Source organism: Phyllobates terribilis, unplaced genomic scaffold, assembly GCF_046119375.1.
Source record: "Phyllobates terribilis strain yellow unplaced genomic scaffold, ASM4611937v1 Scaffold_62__1_contigs__length_8034531, whole genome shotgun sequence".
In the NCBI taxonomy this organism is placed as follows: domain Eukaryota; kingdom Metazoa; phylum Chordata; class Amphibia; order Anura; family Dendrobatidae; genus Phyllobates; species Phyllobates terribilis.
The window spans coordinates 5629190-5649053 of record NW_027362822.1 but is presented as its reverse complement, the minus strand read 5'-3'; positions in this window follow the sequence as shown (position 1 = coordinate 5649053).

Sequence of the window (19864 nt, the reverse complement as noted above, 5' to 3'; positions counted from 1 at the left end):
AGTGTGTGCTTGCACTCTGAAGGTGCCAGGTCCCGTCTCTTGTCTCCTGCTTTTTGTATCAGTTCCCGTGTCTGAACTTAGTCCTGTATGTCTCCTGCTTTGCGGTTTTAGTTCCCGTGTCTGAACTAAGTCCTGTATGTCTCCTGCTTTTTGTATCAGTTCCCGTGTCTGAACTGAGTCCTGTATGTCTCCTGCTTTTTGTATCAGTTCCCGTGTCTGAACTGAGTCCTGTATGTCTCCTGCTTTGCGGTATCAGCTCCCGTGTCTGAACTGTGTCCTGTATGTCTCCTGCTTTGCGGTATTAGTTCCCGTGTCTGAACTAAGTCCTGTATGTCTCCTGCTTTGCGGTATTAGTTCCCGTGTCTGAACTGAGTCCTTTCTGTGTCTGGTCTGTCCTGTCTGAACACGCTCCTTGCCTGTTCGTTCCGCCTTCTAGTGGCCGATTTCCTAGACCCGCTCCTGTTTCTGGTCTGTCCTGTCTGAACACGCTCCTTGCCTGTTCGTTCCGCCTCTCTGGGGGCCGTATTCCCAGACCCGCTCCTGTATCCCGCTGCAGTGTCGGTCTCCTCCGTACACTCAGTTCCAGTCTGAACACTCTCCTGTCCTTTACCTGTTTTGCCTCTATGTCCGTTCCCTTCCTTTTTCTGCAGAGTCTGAACTCGTACCTAACTCCTGCTTGTTTTCTCTGCAAGTACTGTGTGAGTATCTGGCTCTGTCTTTCCCTTCCTGTCTGTTCCGTGTGAACAGAGCCCTGTCCTCCCTGCTCAGCCTTGTCTGCACTCTAGCTGTGCTTGCCTGTAACCCTCTGCCTGTATTGTTCCTGAGTCCCGGTGTGTACTGGGTCCTATCCCGCCTGTGTTCCTACCTGCTAGTGCCTCCCTGTCTGCACTCTAGCTGTGCTTGCCTTTACCCCCCTGCCTGCATACCCGCCTGCCTGCATACCAGTCGTGCCTGCCTATACCCACCAGTCTGTGTGCCAGCCTACCAGCCTGTTCCTGTATTCCCCTGTGTGGGTCAACAGCCGTGTCCGGGGTCTGTCCTGGAGTAGCACCTGGTCCCTCTGCTCGGTTCCTCCTTGGTGCACTGGCGTCGTATGCCGTCGTGCGACCCTGGTCGGATCGGGTGAATACTTAGTCACGCCCCTCCAGGCATTCACTCTCCGGCACGGTCCAGTGGAATCACTACCAATCCCACGCACACGCCGCTTAGCCCGGGCGTGTGCATAACAGCATGCTCAGGCCATGGTTCCCGTTGAGCCCCACGGCCTTCGCCCTCTGAGAAGTTTTCCAGCGAATATATGCATTAAAATAAATAAATAAATTTTTTTTCCCTTAGCTGAGTTCCAGGCGAATTACGCACCGTCCAGATGGATCTATCAGCTCTCGTTCCTGCGGATCCGCCACGTTACTATGGGGATCCAAGACAGTGTCGTGCATTTGTGGAGCAATGCATGCTACACTTTAAGGCCTACCCTCTTTATTTTCCTTCCGATTGGGCTAAAGTGGCCTTTATGATGTCTTACCTGGCGGGTGATGCCTTGGAATGGATCAACCCCCTATATGAAACACAGGATCCGATCCTCCGGGACCTAATGGCCTTCCTGGTGGCCTTTCTAATGGTCTTCGATGATCCTAACCCGGAGGCTCCTGCTGAAGCTTCACTTCCCAATATCCCGGAGCAGCCCCAATGGGTAATGTGTGTGGGTAGCGCAATAGTCCTCCAGCCCAATGAGACTACTGCCCACCCAGAATCCTCTCAGGGTGACTACGCTTTCCGGAATACTTCTCTCAACCTCAAGAGGCAGTCCAGACGTGCTAGACTTAGAGGCAAGCCGTCACGCCAGGGCCTGTCCTCCCTGAGACCTCCTGACCCCAACCTTGAAGTCCCTACTGAAGCTTCATCTCCCTGTATCCCGGAGAAACCCCAATGGGTAGTGTGCGTGGGTAGTGCACCAGTTCTCCTGCCCGAAGAGACTTCTGCCCATCCAGACTCCACACAGGAGAACTTCCTGCACCCGGCATCAGATGCTTCTCTCTCTTTAACCGGTGTGCATGTCCAAGGATGCTCCAAAGCTGTGGTTACCTCTGAGTCTGTGCACCTCTACTACCTGGCGGAGGATCCCCTGTTGCCTCCTGAATCCTCCGGGATACCACTCGATGACAAATGGAGAGAGACTTCTCTACACCCGGTACTCAATACTTTGTCCGCTTCGTCCTGTGAGCCTGACAATGGGTACCCCAAAGTGGTAGTTACCTCCGAGTCTCTACACCCCTCCGACCAGGCGGAGGATCTCCAGTTGTCTCCTGAACCCTTCGGGGTGCTACCTGGTAGCGAAAGGACAGAGACTCTCCTATACTCTGTACCTGATACCTCGCTCGCTTCGTCCAGTGAGTCCAACCTAGTGTACTCCGAAGCAGAGGTTACTCCTGAGTCTCTACACCCCTCCGACCAGGCGGAGGACCTCCAGTTGTGTTCAGAATCCTTCGGGGTGCCACCTGGTGGTGAATGGACAGAGACTTTCCTATACTCTGTACCTGATACCTCGCTCGCTTCGTCCAGTGAGTCCAACCTAGTGTACTCCGAAGCAGAGGTTACTCCTGAGTCTCTACACCCCTCCGACCAGGCGGAGGACCTCCAGTTGTGTTCAGAATCCTTCGGGGTGCCACCTGGTGGTGAATGGACAGAGACTTTCCTATATCCTGTACCTGATACCTCGCTCGCTTCGTCCAGTGAGTCCAACCTAGTGTACTCCGAAGCAGAGGTTACTCCCGAGTCTCTACACCCCTCCGACCAGGCGGAGGACCTCCAGTTGTGTTCAGAACCCTTCGGGGTGCCACCTGGTGGTGAATGGACAGAGACTTTCCTATACTCGGTACCCGATACCTCGCCTGCTTCCTCCAGTGAGTCCGACCTAGTGTACTCTGAAGCAGTTGTTTTCTCTGAGCCTCTGCACTCTTCTGACCCGGCGGAGGACCTCCAGTTGTTTCCTGAATCCTCCGGGGTACCACCAGATGACAAAGAGACAGTGACTTTTCCTCATTATGTACCTGATAACCCGTCTATTTTTTCCTGTGAGCTTGACAAGATGTACCTCGAAGCAGAGATTACCCTCAAGTCTCTGTCCCCCTCCAACCCAGTGAACGACTGGTCCTCGAATTCCCTGCGGAAGATTCTGGCAGGCCTGAAGAAGAGGGGGCGTAAGGGGGGAGGTACTGTAACATACCTGGCGGCGTCCTTGCATGGTGGTCCATCTCCCACTGTGCAAGAGAGCGCACTTGATCTCCTGTCCAGAGTGTCTCTCTGGCTTCCCTCCATGCTGTCTGTTTGTGTCTGTCTCTGCTGCTTAAGGGCGGCGCCCGATCACTTCCTGCTTTTTGTACCTGCTGTGGGTCACACCCCTTGTGCGTCCTCAGCCTATTGCTGTCTGACACTTGGTATATAGCTCAGCAGCTCCCTTCTATCCCTGCCTGTGCATAGTGTTTCCTTCAGTGTGTGCTTGCACTCTGAAGGTGCCAGGTCCCGTCTCTTGTCTCCTGCTTTTTGTATCAGTTCCCGTGTCTGAACTTAGTCCTGTATGTCTCCTGCTTTGCGGTATTAGTTCCCGTGTCTGAACTAAGTCCTGTATGTCTCCTGCTTTTCGGTTTTAGTTCCCGTGTCTGAACTGGGTCCTGTATGTCTCCTGCTTTTTGTATCAGTTCCCGTGTCTGAACTGAGTCCTGTATGTCTCCTGCTTTGCGGTATCAGCTCCCGTGTCTGAACTGTGTCCTGTATGTCTCCTGCTTTGCGGTATTAGTTCCCGTGTCTGAACTAAGTCCTGTATGTCTCCTGCTTTGCGGTATTAGTTCCCGTGTCTGAACTGAGTCCTTTCTGTGTCTGGTCTGTCCTGTCTGAACACGCTCCTTGCCTGTTCGTTCCGCCTTCTAGTGGCCGATTTCCTAGACCCGCTCCTGTTTCTGGTCTGTCCTGTCTGAACACGCTCCTTGCCTGTTCGTTCCGCCTCTCTGGGGGCCGTATTCCCAGACCCGCTCCTGTATCCCGCTGCAGTGTCGGTCTCCTCCGTACACTCAGTTCCAGTCTGAACACTCTCCTGTCCTTTACCTGTTTTGCCTCTATGTCCGTTCCCTTCCTTTTTCTGCAGAGTCTGAACTCGTACCTAACTCCTGCTTGTTTTCTCTGCAAGTACTGTGTGAGTATCTGGCTCTGTCTTTCCCTTCCTGTCTGTTCCGTGTGAACAGAGCCCTGTCCTCCCTGCTCAGCCTTGTCTGCACTCTAGCTGTGCTTGCCTGTAACCCTCTGCCTGTATTGTTCCTGAGTCCCGGTGTGTACTGGGTCCTATCCCGCCTGTGTTCCTACCTGCTAGTGCCTCCCTGTCTGCACTCTAGCTGTGCTTGCCTTTACCCCCCTGCCTGCATACCCGCCTGCCTGCATACCAGTCGTGCCTGCCTATACCCACCAGTCTGTGTGCCAGCCTACCAGCCTGTTCCTGTATTCCCCTGTGTGGGTCAACAGCCGTGTCCGGGGTCTGTCCTGGAGTAGCACCTGGTCCCTCTGCTCGGTTCCTCCTTGGTGCACTGGCGTCGTATGCCGTCGTGCGACCCTGGTCGGATCGGGTGAATACTTAGTCACGCCCCTCCAGGCATTCACTCTCCGGCACGGTCCAGTGGAATCACTACCAATCCCACGCACACGCCGCTTAGCCCGGGCGTGTGCATAACAAATATTGTATCTAGACTAATGTCACTTTGAAAAATGAAGGTTTTTTGCGCATAATTTGGCCAATTTATGTGTGCCCATCAACCACGACAAGGTCACCTTCGTATGATGGGAAACTACGCTACGCTACCACTGGATATGCCACTCTTGGGCTGTAAGCCTGTATGGACAATATGTCTATGCTTGGGCTTTTAACCTACAATGTATGGGCTGGTAGAGCTAGTTAAAACCACCTGTGACTGAATGGGAGGGACACATGGTCAGAAAAAAGGCTGTCAAACTTCTAATAGTGTGAACACGTACCTGCTGCAATGCTCCAGGAGCGGGATCCCAAAAATGATTAATAGAAAAAAGAGAGGGGTCGCTCACTGGTCTATTCGGGTGCTCTGAAGAAAAGAGTAATCTCAATTGCAAAAAGAACTTCGGCACTCCATACATGAAAATATAAGAAATATTGTATCTAGACTAATGTCACTTTGAAAAATGAAGGTTTTTTGTGCATAATTTGGCCAATTTATGTGTGCCCATCAACCACGACAAGGTCACCTTCGTATGATGGGAAACTACGCTACGCTACCACTGGATATGCCACTCTTGGGCTGTAAGCCTGTATGGACAATATGTCTATGCTTGGGCTTTTAACCTACAATGTATGGGCTGGTAGAGATAGTTAAAACCACCTGTGACTGAATGGGAGGGACACATGGTCAGAAAAAAGGCTGTCAAACTTCTAATAGTGTGAACACGTACCTGCTGCAATGCTCCAGGAGCGGGATCCCAAAAATGATTAATAGAAAAAAGAGAGGGGTCGCTCACTGGTCTATTCGGGTGCTCTGAAGAAAAGCATTTGCACTAGTCTGTGGTCTAACTGACCACAACATTCACAATAGATTATAGACCGGCTCATCCCAGCATTAACACTAGTTGTGGACTTATTAACCCCAGTATTTTTGTTGAACTAAGGACCGATTGATTCTAATATTTACACTACACTGTGGATTGATTGACCACAACATTTACAGTAGACTGTGGACTGACTGACTACAGCTTTTACAATAAACTGTGCCAAGACTAACCACAGTCATTATCCCTGAGATAAGTAATTTTGGCCCTAGTCTGTTATTGGTGTGTATAGCATGTAGCAGGAACATATTATCATATAGGTTGTCTTTTTACAGGTGACTGAATCCCAATGAGATATTAGAATGTGAAATTTTTGTTTGTGTACTCCAAGAAGAGAATCAGAGGAATCACATAACAGGTAATTAATTCTCGTATTAAGTACTGATAATCGTTGGTCTAGGCTTAAGTTCTAGACTGGCGGAGGTGTAATAACACCCACCTTCCTGATACATGACAATATACTGTATGTGTTTTTTCAAATGTATATCTTCTATACACAACTCCTAGTATAACACCATCATATCTCAGGTACAGAGATAAGGATCATTTCTTCTCATTATCCTCTGTCTTTTATTTCATAACCCACCTGATTTGAGCAGTGACACAATCAATACCATGATTACGCAACACTCACCACAGCATTCACCCTAGACCAGGGACTGACAGAACACAGCATTTACACTAGGTGTGCATTGACTGAGCACAGTAGTTATACAATACTCTGGAATGACTGACCACAACATTTACAATAGACTGTGCACCGACTGACCATTGTATTTACACTAGGTGGGGACCGACCGAGCACAGTAATAATACCATACTGTGGACTGACTGTCTATATCATTTGCACTAGTCTGTGGTCTAACTGACCACAACATTCACAATAGATTATAGACCGGCTCATCCCAGCATTAACACTAGTTGTGGACTTATTAATCCCAGTATTTTTGTTGAACTAAGGACCGATTGATTCTAATATTTACACTACACTGTGGACTGACTGACCACAACATTTACAGTAGACTGTGGACTGACTGACTACAACTTTTACAATAAACTGTGGAAAGACTAACCACAGTCATTATCCCTGAGATAAGTAATTTTGGCCCTAGTGTGTTATTGGTGTGTATAGCATGTAGTAGGAAAAAAGCATAGACATATTGTCCATACAGGCTTACAGCCCAAGAGTGGCATATCCAGTGGTAGCGTAGCGTAGTTTCCCATCATACGAAGGTGACCTTGTCGTGGTTGATGGGCACACATAAATTGGCCAAATTATGCGCAAAATAACTTCATTTTTCAAAGTGACATTAGTCTAGATACAATATTTCTTATATTTTCATGTATGGAGTGCCGAAGTTCTTTTTGCAATTGAGATTACTCTTTTCTTCAGAGCACCCGAATAGACCAGTGAGCGACCCCTCTCTTTTTTCTATTAATCATTTTTGGGATCCCGCTCCTGGAGCATTGCAGCAGGTACGTGTTCACACTATTAGAAGTTTGACAGCTTTTTTTCTCACCATGTGTCCCTCCCATTCAGTCACAGGTGGTTTTAACTAGCTCTATCAGCCCATACATTGTAGGTTAAAAGCCCAAGCATAGACATATTGTCCATAAAGGCTTACAGCCCAAGAGTGGCATATCCAGTGGTAGCGTAGCGTAGTTTCCCATCATACGAAGGTGACCTTGTCGTGGTTGATGGGCACACATAAATTGGCCAAATTAGGCGCAAAAAAACTTCATTTTTCAAAGTGACATTAGTCTAGATACAATATTTCTTATATTTTCATGTATGGAGTACCGAAGTTCTTTTTGCAATTAGCATGTAGCAGGAACATATTATCATATAGTTTGTCTTTTTACAGGTGACTGAATCCCAATGAGATATTAGAATGTGACATTTTTGTTTGTGGACTCCAAGAAGAGAATCAGAGGAATCACATAACAGGTAATTAATTCTCGTATTAATTACTGATAATCGTTGGTCTAGGCTTAAGTTCTAGACTGGCGGAGGTGTAATAACACCCACCTTCCTGTTACATGACAATATACTGTATGTGTTTTTTCAAATGTACATCTTCTATACACAACTCCTAGTATAACACCACCATATCTCAGGTACAGAGATAAGGATCATTTCTTCTCATTATCCTCTGTCTTTTATTTCATAACCCACCTGATCTGAGCGGTGACACAATCAATACCATGATTACGCGACACTCACCACAGCATTCACCCTAGACCAGGGACTGACAGAACACAGCATTTACACTAGGTGTGCATTGACTGAGCACAGTAGTTATACAATACTCTGGAATGACTGACCACAACATTTAGAATAGACTGTGCACCGACTGACCATTGTAATTACACTAGGTGGGGACCGACCGAGCACAGTAATAATACCATACTGTGGACTGACTGTCTATATCATTTGCACTAGTCTGTGGTCTAACTGACCACAACATTCACAATAGATTATAGACCGGCTCATCCCAGCATTAACACTAGTTGTGGACTTATTAACCCCAGTATTTTTGTTGAACTAAGGCCTGATTGATTCTAATATTTACACTACACTGTGGATTGATTGACCACAACATTTACAGTAGACTGTGGACTGACTGACTACAGCTTTTACAATAAACTGTGGAAAGACTAACCACAGTCATTATCCCTGAGATAAGTAATTTTGGCCCTAGTGTGTTATTGGTGTGTATAGCATGTAGCAGGAACATATTATCATATAGGTTGTCTTTTTACAGGTGACTGAATCCCAATGAGATATAAGAATGTGAAATTTTTGTTTGTGGACTCCAAGAAGAGAATCAGAGGAATCACATAACAGGTAATTAATTCTCGTATTAATTACTGATAATCGTTGGTCTAGGCTTAAGTTCTAGACTGGCTGAGGTGTAATAACACCCACCTTCCTGATACATGACAATATACTGTATGTGTTTTTTCAAATGTACATCTTCTATACACAACTCCTAGTATAACACCACCATATCTCAGGTACAGAGATAAGGATCGTTTCTTCTCATTATCCTCTGTCTTTTATTTCATAACCCACCTGATCTGAACGGTGACACAATCAATACCATCATTACCTAACACTCACCAGAGCATTCACCCTAGACCAGGAGGGACTGTCAGAACACAGCATTTACACTAGGTGTGCATTGACTGAGCACAGTAGTTATACAATACTCTGGAATGACTGACCACAACATTTACAATAGACTGTGCACCGACTGACCATTGTATTTACACTAGGTGGGGACCGACCGAGCACAGTAATAATACCATACTGTGGACTGACTATCTATATCATTTGCACTAGTCTGTGGTCTAACTGACCACAACATTCACAATAGATTATAGACCGGCTCATCCCAGCATTAACACTAGTTGTGGACTTATTAATCCCAGTATTTTTGTTGAACTAAGGAACGATTGATTCTAATATTTACACTACACTGTGGATTGATTGACCACAACATTTACAGTAGACTGTGGACTGACTGACTACAGCTTTTACAATAAACTGTGGCAAGACTAACCACAGTCATTATCCCTGAGATAAGTAATTTTGGCCCTAGTGTGTTATTGGTGTGTATAGCATGTAGCAGGAACATATTATCATATAGGTTGTCTTTTTACAGGTGACTGAATCCCAATGAGATATTAGAACGTGAAATTTTTGTTTGTGGACTCCAAGTAAAGAATCATAGAATCATAGAATCATAGAATCATAGAATGGTAGAGTTGGAAGGGACCTCCTGGGTCATCTGGTCCAACCCCCTGCTCAAAGCAGGATTCACTAGATCATCTCAGACAGATGTCTGTCCAGCCTCTGTTTGAAGACGTCCATTGAAGGGGAACTCACCACCTCTCGTGGCAGCCTGCTCCACTCATTAATCACCCTAACTGTCAAAAAGTTTTTTCTAATATCTAATCTGTGTCTCCTCCCATTTAGTTTCATCCCATTGCTTCTAGTCTTTCCTTGTGCAAATGAGAATAAAGATGATCCTTCTACAATGTGACAGCCCTTGACATATTTGTAGACAGCTATTAAGTCTCCTCTCAGTCTTCTTTTTTGCAAGCTAAACATTCCCAAATCCTGCAACCGTTCCTCATAGGACATGGTTTGCAGACCAGTCACCATTCTGGTCGCTCTTCTCTGAACTTGCTCCAGTTTGTCTATGTCTTTTTTAAAATGTGGTGCCCAAAACTGTACACAGTATTCCAGATGAGGTCTGACCAAAGAGGAGTAAAGACCGATAATGACTTCACGTGATCTAGACTGTATGCTTCTGTTAATACATCCCAGAATTGTATTTGCCTTTTTTGCTGCTGCATCACACTGTTGACTCATGTTCAGTCTATGATCTATTAGTATACCTAAGTCTTTTTCACATGTACTGTTGCTTAGCTCTATTCCTCCCATTCTGTATATGCTTTTTTCATTTTTATTGCCCAGATGTAGTACTTTGCATTTTTCCCTGTTAAAAACCATTCTGTTGGTTGCTGCCCACTGCTCCAGTTTATTTAGGTCTTTTTGAATCCTCTCTCTCTCTTCTCTAGTATTAGCTATCCCTCCTAGCTTTGTGTCATCAGCAAATTTAATCAGTTTACCCTCAATTCCTTCATCTAAATCATTGATAAAGATGTTGAACAATACAGGTCCCAGGACGGAGCCCTGTGGTACCCCACTTGAGACATTCATCCAGCTGGATGTGAAGCCATTTACAACCACCCTTTGAGTCCGATCACTAAGCCAGTTATGAATCCACCTAACAGTTGCCTGGTCCATTGCATACTTGGTCATTTTTTCAATAAGGATGATGTGAGATACTTTGTCAAATGCTTTGCTGAAGTCAAGATATACTATATCTACAGCATTTCCCTGATCCACCCAGTCAGTGATTCTGTCATAGAAGGAAATTAAGTTAGTCTGACATGACTTGTTAGTTACAAACCCATGCTGACTCTGGTTAATCACTTCATTCTTATCCATGTACTTACATACATGTTGTTTAATAATTTGTTCAAAGATCTTTCCTGGTATAGAAGTCAGACTCACCGGCCTATAGTTCCCTGGGTCCACCTTCTTCCCCTTTTTGAAGATAGGAACAACATTTGCTCTTCTCCAGTCTTCTGGGACTTCTCCTGTTCTCCAAGAATTTTCAAAGATTATGGAGAGTGGTTCTAAAATTTCTTCTACAATCTCCTTCAGTACTCTGGGGTGTAATTCATCTGGACCTGGAGACTTGAACTCATTTATGTTAGCTAAATATTCCCTCACAATCTTTCTGTTTACTGATAACTTGGATTCCTCTATTCCTTTAAATGGACAGTGAAGATCAGTTGATGTTACATTTTCTTTCTGAGAGAAAACAGATGCAAAATAGGAATTAAAAAGTTCGGCCTTCTCAACATCCTCTCTTACCATTTCTCCATTTTCATCCTGTAAAAATCCTATAGCATCTTTGACTTTTCTTTTACTTTTGACATACCCCCAAAATCCTTTTTTATTGCTTTTGACATCTCTTGCAAGCCTTAATTCATTGTCAGCTTTAGCTAACCTGATACGTGCCCTACAGGATCTGCAGACTGCATTATAATCTTCTTTAGATATGCCTCCCTCTTTCCATTTAATAAACATTTCTTTCTTTCTTTTTAGCATGTGTTTAAGTTCTGTGTTCATCCATCCTGGTTTCCTTAAATGCTTCCCATTCTTCCTACTTTTCGGGATTGTTAACGATTGTGCTTTGAGAATCTCATTTTTAAAAATTTCCCATCCTTCCTGGACATTTTTGTCCTTAAGGACATCCAGCCATTGGATCCCTCCTATTCTCTTTCTGAGTCTCTTAAAATCTGCCTTTCTAAAATCTAACCTTGAAGTTTGAGTCTTCACATGTCTTCCTCCTCTAGTTATCCAAAATTCTATAATAGCATGATCGCTGCCTCCTAGGGTCCCAGCCACCTTTACCTCCTCAACCATTTCCTCCCTGTTTATAAGAATTAGATCCAAAGTAGCAGATCCCCTTGTTTTCTCCCCTACCTTTTGGAAGATAAAGTTGTCAGCAAGAGAGGATAAGAATTTGCTTGACCTGTTAGTTTTACTTGAGAGAGATTCCCAACAAATGTTCATCAGAGGAATCAAAATAACAGGTAATTAATTCTCGTATTAATTACTGATAATCGTTGGTCTAGGCTTAAGTTCTAGACTGGGGGAGGTGTAATAACACCCACCTTCCTGATACATGACAATATACTGTATGTGTTTTTTCAAATGTACATCTTCTATACACAACTCCTAGTATAACACCACCATATCTCAGGTACAGAGATAAGGATCATTTCTTCTCATTATCCTCTGTCTTTTATTTCATAACCCACCTGATCTGAGCGGTGACACAATCAATACCATGATTACGCGACACTCACCACAGCATTCACCCTAGACCAGGGACTGACAGAACACAGCATTTACACTAGGTGTGCATTGACTTAGCATTGTAGTTATACAATACTCTGGAATGACTGACCACAACATTTACAATAGACTGTGCACCGACTGACCATTGTATTTACACTAGGTGTGCATTGACTGAGCACAGTAGTTATACAATACTCTGGAATGACTGACCACAACATTTACAACAGACTGTGCACCGACTGACCATTGTATTTACACTAGGTGGGGACCGACCGAGCACAGTAATATACCATACTGTGGACTGACTGTCTATATCATTTGCACTAGTCTGTGGTCTAACTGACCACAACATTCACAATAGATTATAGACCGGCTCATCCCAGCATTAACACTAGTTGTGGACTTATTAACCCCAGTATTTTTGTTGAACTAAGGACCGATTGATTCTAATATTTACACTACACTGTGGATTGATTGACCACAACATTTACAGTAGACTGTGGACTGACTGACTACAGCTTTTACAATAAACTGTGGATAGACTAACCACAGTCATTATCCCTGAGATAAGTAATTTTGGCCCTAGTGTGTTATTGGTGTGTATAGCATGTAGCAGGAACATATTATCATATAGGTTGTCTTTTTACAGGTGACTGAATCCCAATGAGATATTAGAATGTGAAATTTTTGTTTGTGGACTCCAAGAAGAGAATCAGAGGAATCACATAACAGGTAATTAATTCTCGTATTAATTACTGATAATCGTTGGTCTAGGCTTAAGTTCTAGACTGGCGGAGGTGTAATAACACCCACCTTCCTGATATATGACAATATACTGTATGTGTTTTTTCAAATGTACATCTTCTATACACAACCCCAAGTATAACACCACCATATCTCAGGTACAGAGATAAGGATCATTTCTTCTCATTATCCTCTGTCTTTTATTTCATAACCCACCTGATCTGAGCGGTGACACAATCAATACCATGATTACGCGACACTCACCACAGCATTCACCTGAGACCAGGGACTGACAGAACACAGCATTTACACTAGGTGTGCATTGACTGAGCACAGTAGTTATACAATACTCTGGAATGACTGTCCACAACATTTACAATAGACTGTGCACCGACTGACCATTGTATTTACACTAGGTGGGGACCGACCGAGCACAGTAATAATACCATACTGTGGACTGACTGTCTATATCATTTGCACTAGTCTGTGGTCTAACTGACCACAACATTCACAATAGATTATAGACCGGCTCATCCCAGCATTAACACTAGTTGTGGACTTATTAACCCCAGTATTTTTGTTGAACTAAGGACCGATTGATTCTAATATTTACACTACACTGTGGATTGATTGACCACAACATTTACAGTAGACTGTGGACTGACTACAGCTTTTACAATAAACTGTGGAAAGACTAACCACAGTCATTATCCCTGAGATAACTAATTTTGGCCCTAGTGGGTTATTGGTGTGTATAGCATGTAGCAGGAACATATTATCATATAGGTTGTCTTTTTACAGGTGACTCAATCCCAATGAGATATTAGAATGTGAAATTTTTGTTTGTGGACTCCAAGAAGAGAATCAGAGGAATCACATAACAGGTAATTAATTCTCGTATTAATTACTGATAATCGTTGGTCTAGGCTTAAGTTCTAGACTAGCGGAGGTGTAATAACACCCACCTTCCTGATACATGACAATATACTGTATGTGTTTTTTCAAATGTACATCTTCTATACACAACTCCTAGTATAACACCACCATATCTCAGGTACAGAGATAAGGATCATTTCTTCTCATTATCCTCTGTCTTTTATTTCATAACCCACCTGATCTGAGCGGTGACACAATCAATACCATGATTACGCGAGACTGACCACAGCATTCACCCTAGACCAGGGACTGACAGAATACAGCAGTTACACTAGGTGTGCATTGACTGAGCACTATTGTTGAGCGATACCTTCCGATATCAGGAAATATCGGATCGGATTGGATCGGGCCGATACTCAAAAAGTATCGGATATCGCCGATTCCGATACCGGAAACCAATGGAAGTCAATGGGACACAAATATCGGAATGAAAATAAACCCTTTCTTTCCTTGTAGGTTAATTCTACATGAAGTAAAACAACTAACAATAATGTAGAATGTATTGGGGGAGGTGGTTGCCCAAATCAATGGGAACAGTGCTCACAGTGAAACATGAAAAGCCGGCAATTCATCAGCGGCATACACCGGTACCCGACAATTTAGAACAGAAAGAATAGAGCTTCACACATAGATTAGATAGATAGAAACATGTCAGTCACATATATAATAAGTACAGTGACAGTTTTGCTTACTGTACTTGACATTTAGTGTAAAAGATTTATTTAAAAAAATAATAGCGTTTTCATGCACCGTCTCTTTAAAAAAGCCGGCCGGCAATTCAGCATCGGTACCCGACAATTTAGAACAGAAAGATAGAGCATCACACATAGATTAGATAGATAGAAACATGTCAGTCACATATTGTAACGGGTCTGGGAGGCGGAACCTCTGAGCAACTATACAAGGGGGCGGTCCTTGTAAGGAAGCGGGTGGCTCCCAGGGAAGACGGGCATGTAGTCACGGCAAGTGACAGGGACAGTCTCTGGGTAGAAGGGCAGGTAGTCACGGCAAGTGACAGGGACAGTCTCTGGGTAGAAGGGCAGGTAGTCACGGCAAGTGACAGGGACAGTCTCTGAGTAGAAGGATGGGTTCTCACGGCAAGTGACAGGGACAGTCTCTGGGTAGAAGGACAGCAGGCAGGTGGCTGGTGAGCGCTCCCAGGTGAGCGGTCAAGAGTCTCTGGATGGGCAGGTGGTCACGGCAAGTGACGGCAGAGCCTCCAGGTAGGCTAGCAGACAGGTAGCAGGTGAGCGCTCCCAGGTGAGCAGGCAAGAGTCTCTGGACAGGCAGGTGGTCACGGCAAGTGACGGCAGAGCCTCCAGGTAGGCTATCAGGCAGGTAGCAGGTGAGCGCTCCCAGGTGAGCGGGCAGGCTCGTCCATAGACAGACTGACAGGTGTCGGAAGGCAGACCGTCGGACCGCAGGCTTGCAAGCAGGTAAAAGGATATCAGGCAGGTATCAAGCAGGAATCTGGCAGGTGACTGGCAGGTAACAGGCAGGAATCTGGCAGGTGACTGGCAGGTAACTGGTAACGGGACCTGAGGGCTGAAGCAGAGTGAAGGCTTTGCAACAACATTGCTCGGACACCTCCATTTTGGAGGAGGTGCCTTATATATGGTGAGGTCCTCCGGCCATTGGCCGGGTACTCCTTAGGACGGCGCGCACGGCCCCTTTAAGAGAGGGGGAGCGCGCGCGCGCCCTAAGCACAGTGGCCGGGAAGCAGCGCGCGCTGCCAGCAGAGCGGTAGGAGGACGCCGGGCACGGAGAGGAGAGGAGAGGTGAGGGGAACAGCGTCCCTGCCTAGCAGGAGGCAGGGACGCCGACGCTACACATATATATGAAGTACAGTGATAGTGTTGATTACTGTACTTGTCATTTAGTGTTAAAATAAAGGATTTATTAAAAAAAAAATTGGCGTGGGGTTCCCCGTAATTTTAGTCTCTAGCGGAGGTTAAGCAGACGGCTCGGGCAGATGTTTGATGCCTGGGAAGGGGGTAATACCCACGGAGCTTCCCAGGCTACTAATATCAGCCCCCAGCTGAATACCTAGCCTTTACTAGCTATTAAAATGGGGGACCCCCAAAAAATTGACGTGGGGTCCCCCTATTTTAATAGCTAGCAAAGGCTAGGCAGACAGCTGGGGGCTGATATTAATAGCCCAGGAAGGGTGCCATGAATATTGGCCCCCTCCCAGGCTAGAAACACCAGCCGTCAGCCGTCCCAGAAATGGCGCATCCATAGGATGCGCCATTTCTGGCACTTAGCCTCGCTCTTCTCACTGCCCTGTAGCGGTGGCAGTGGGGTAATAGGGCTGGGGTTGATGTCAGCTTATAATGCCAGCTGACATCAAGCCCAGGTTAGTAATGGAGAGGCGTCTATAAGACACCCCCATTACTAACCCCATAGTCAAAGTTACAAAAAAACACAAACACCCAGAATAAAGTCCTTTAATTGAAATAAACACACAATTCTTTATTGTTCTAAATTAAACCATACCTACCATCACGCCCATTCCAGCTGAAGCCAACGATCTCCTGCAATAAAAGAAAAATAATAAAGCAACATCATCCTTACCTTTCGATGGTTCACAGGACAGCTCCAGCTCTGCTACATCGAGATGACAGGCTGGACCGCAGCAGAAAGCTGCCATCCAGCCTGTCATCCCGCAGACACTGAGAAGCGCAGGCATGCTTGCGCTCCTCAGTGTCTGGCTCTGACGGCATCCAGATGAGCCGACAATGAACTCAGCTCACCTCATGCACGTCACTGACAGCTTGGGAGAATTCTCCTGTGCATGCGGTGAGCGTGAGAGAATTCTCCTGCTGAAGCGCTGAGCGCAGGAGAATTTTCCCACGCTGTCAGTGACGTGCATGAGGTGAGCTGAGTTCATTTGACATGACCTCGGCTTATCTGGATGCCGTCACAGTCTGACACTAAGGAGCGCAAGCATGCCTGCGCTTCTCAGTGTCTGCGGGATGACAGGCTGGATGGCTGCTTTCTGCTGCGATCCAGCCTGTCATCTCGATGTAGCAGAGCTGGAGCTGTCCTGTGAACCATCGAAAGGTAAGGATGATGTTGCTTTATTATTTTTCTTTTATTGCAGGAGATCATCGGCTTCAGCTGGAATGGGCGTGACGGTAAGTATGGTTTAATTTAGAACAATAAAGAATTGTGTCTTTATTTCAATTAAAGGACTTTATTCTGGGTGTTTGTGTTTTTTTTTAACTTTGACTATGGGGTTAGTAATGGGGGTGTCTTATAGACGCCGCTCCATTACTAACATGGGCTTGATGTCAGCTGGCATTATAAGCTGACATCAACCCCAGCCCTATTACCCCACTGCCACCGCTACAGGGCAGTGGGAAGAGCGAGGCTAAGTGCCAGAATTGGCGCATCCTATGGATGCGCCATTTCTGGGGCGGCTGACGGCTGGTGTTTCTAGCCTGGGAGGGGGCCAATATTCATGGCACCCTTCCTGGGCTATTAATATCAGCCCCCAGCTGTCAGCCTAGCCTTTGCTAGCTATTAAAATAGGGGGGACCCAACATCATTTTTTTGGGGGGTCCCCCATTTTAATAGCTAGTAAAGGCTAGGTATTCAGCTGGGGGCTGATATTAGTAGCCAGGGAAGCTCCGTGGGTATTACCCCCTTCCCAGGCTTCAAACATCTGCCCCAGCCGTCTGCTTAACCTCCGCTAGAGACTAAAATTACGGGGAACCCCACGCCAATTTTTTTTTAAATAAATCCTTTATTTTAACACTAAATGACAAGTACAGTAATCAACACTGTCACTGTACTTCATATATATGTGACTGACATGTTTCTATCTATCTAATCTATGTGTGATGCTCTATTCTTTCTGTTGTAAATTGTCGGGGACCGGTGTATGCCGCTGCTGAATTGCCGGCCGGCTTTTTTAAAGAGACGGTGAATGAAAACACTATTATTTTTTTTAACAAATCCTTTACACTAAATGACAAGTACAGTAAGCTGAGCGCTGCCATCCAGCTTGTCATCTTTCAGAGACACTGCAGAGCGCAGGCATTTTGGCAACTTTCGATTCCGGTATTCGATATTCTAAAAGTATTGGAACTCAGTATTGGAACTCCAATACCGCGAATATCGGTCGATACCCGATATTTCAGTATCGGAAGGCTCAACACTACTGAGCACAGTAGTTATACAATACTCTAGAATGACTGACCACAACATTTACAATAGATTGTGCACCGACTGACCATAGTATTTACACTAGGTGGGGACCGACCGAGCACAGTAATAATACCATACTGTGGACTGACTGTCTATATAATTTGCACTAGTCTGTGGACTAACTGACCACAACATTCACAATAGATTATAGACTGGTTCATCCCAGCATTAACACTAGTTGTGGACTTATTAACCCCAGTATTTATGCTGAACTAAGGACCGATTGATTCTAATATTTACACTACACTGTGGACTGACTGACCACAACATTTACAGTAGGTTGTGGACTGACTGACTACAGCTTTTAGAATAAACTGTGGATAGACTAACCACAGTCATTATCCCTGAAATAAGTAATTTTGGCCCTAGTGTGTTATTGGTGTGTATAGCATGTAGCAGGAACATATTATCATATAGGTTGTCTTTTTACAGGTGACTGAATCCCAATGAGATATTAGAACGGGAAATTTTTGTTTGTGGACTCCAAGAAGAGAATCAGAGGAATAACATAACAGGTAATTAATTCTCGTATTAATTACTGATAATCGTTGGTCTAGGCTTAAATTCTAGACTGGCGGAGGTGTAATAACACCCACCTTCCTGATACATGACAATATACTGTATGTGTTTTTTCAAATGTATATCTTCTATACACAACTCCTAGTATAACACCACCATATCTCAGGTACAGAGATAAGGAACATTTCTTCTCATTATCCTCGGTCTTTTATTTCGTAACACACCTGCTCTCAGCGGTGACACAATCAATACCATGATGACGCGAGACTGACCACAGCATTCACCCTAGACCAAGGACTGACAGAACACAGCATTTACGCTAGGTGTACATTGACTGAGCACAGTAGTTATACAATACTCTGGAATGACTGACCACAACATTTACAATAGACTGTGCACCGACTGACCATAGTATTTATACTAGGTGGGGACCAACCGAGCAAAATAATAAAAACCATACTGTGGACTGACTGTCTATATCACTTGCACTAGTCTGTGGACTAACTGACCACAACATTCACAATAGATTATAGACCGGCTTATCCCAGCATTAACATTAGTTGTGGACTTATTAACCACAGTATTTATGCTGAACTAAGGACCGATTGATTATAATATTTACACTACACTGTGGACTGACTGACCACAACATTTACAGTAGACTGTGGACTGACTGACTACAGTTTTTACAATAAGCTGTGGATAGACTAACCACAGTCATTATCCCTGAGATAAGTAATTTTGGCCCTAGTGTGTTATTGGTGTGTATAGCATGTAGCAGGAACATCTTATCATATAGTTTGTCTTTTTACAGGTGACTGAATCACAGTGAGATATTAGAACGTGTAATTTTTGTTTGTGGACTCCAAGTAGAGAATCGTTGGTCTAGGCTTAAGTTCTAGACTGGCGGAGGTGTAATAACACCCACCTTCCTGATACATGACAATATACTGTATGTGTTTTTTCAAATGTACATCTTCTATACACAACTCCAAGTATAACACCACCATATCTCAGGTACAGAGATAAGGAACATTTCTTCTCATTATCCTCTGTCTTTTATTTCATAACCCACCTGATCTGAGCGGTGACACAATCAATACCATGATTAAGCGAGACTGACCACAGCATTTACCCTAGACTAGGGACTGACAGAACACAGCATTTACACTAGGTGTGCATTGACTGAGCACAGCAGTTATACAATACTCTGGAATGACTGACCACAACATTTACAATAGACTGTGCATAGACTGACCATAGTATTTACAATAGGCGGGGACCGACCAAGCACAGTAATAATAATATACGGTGGACTGACTGTCTAGATCATTTGCACTAGTCTGTGGACTAACTGACCACAACATTCAAAATAGATTATAGACCGGC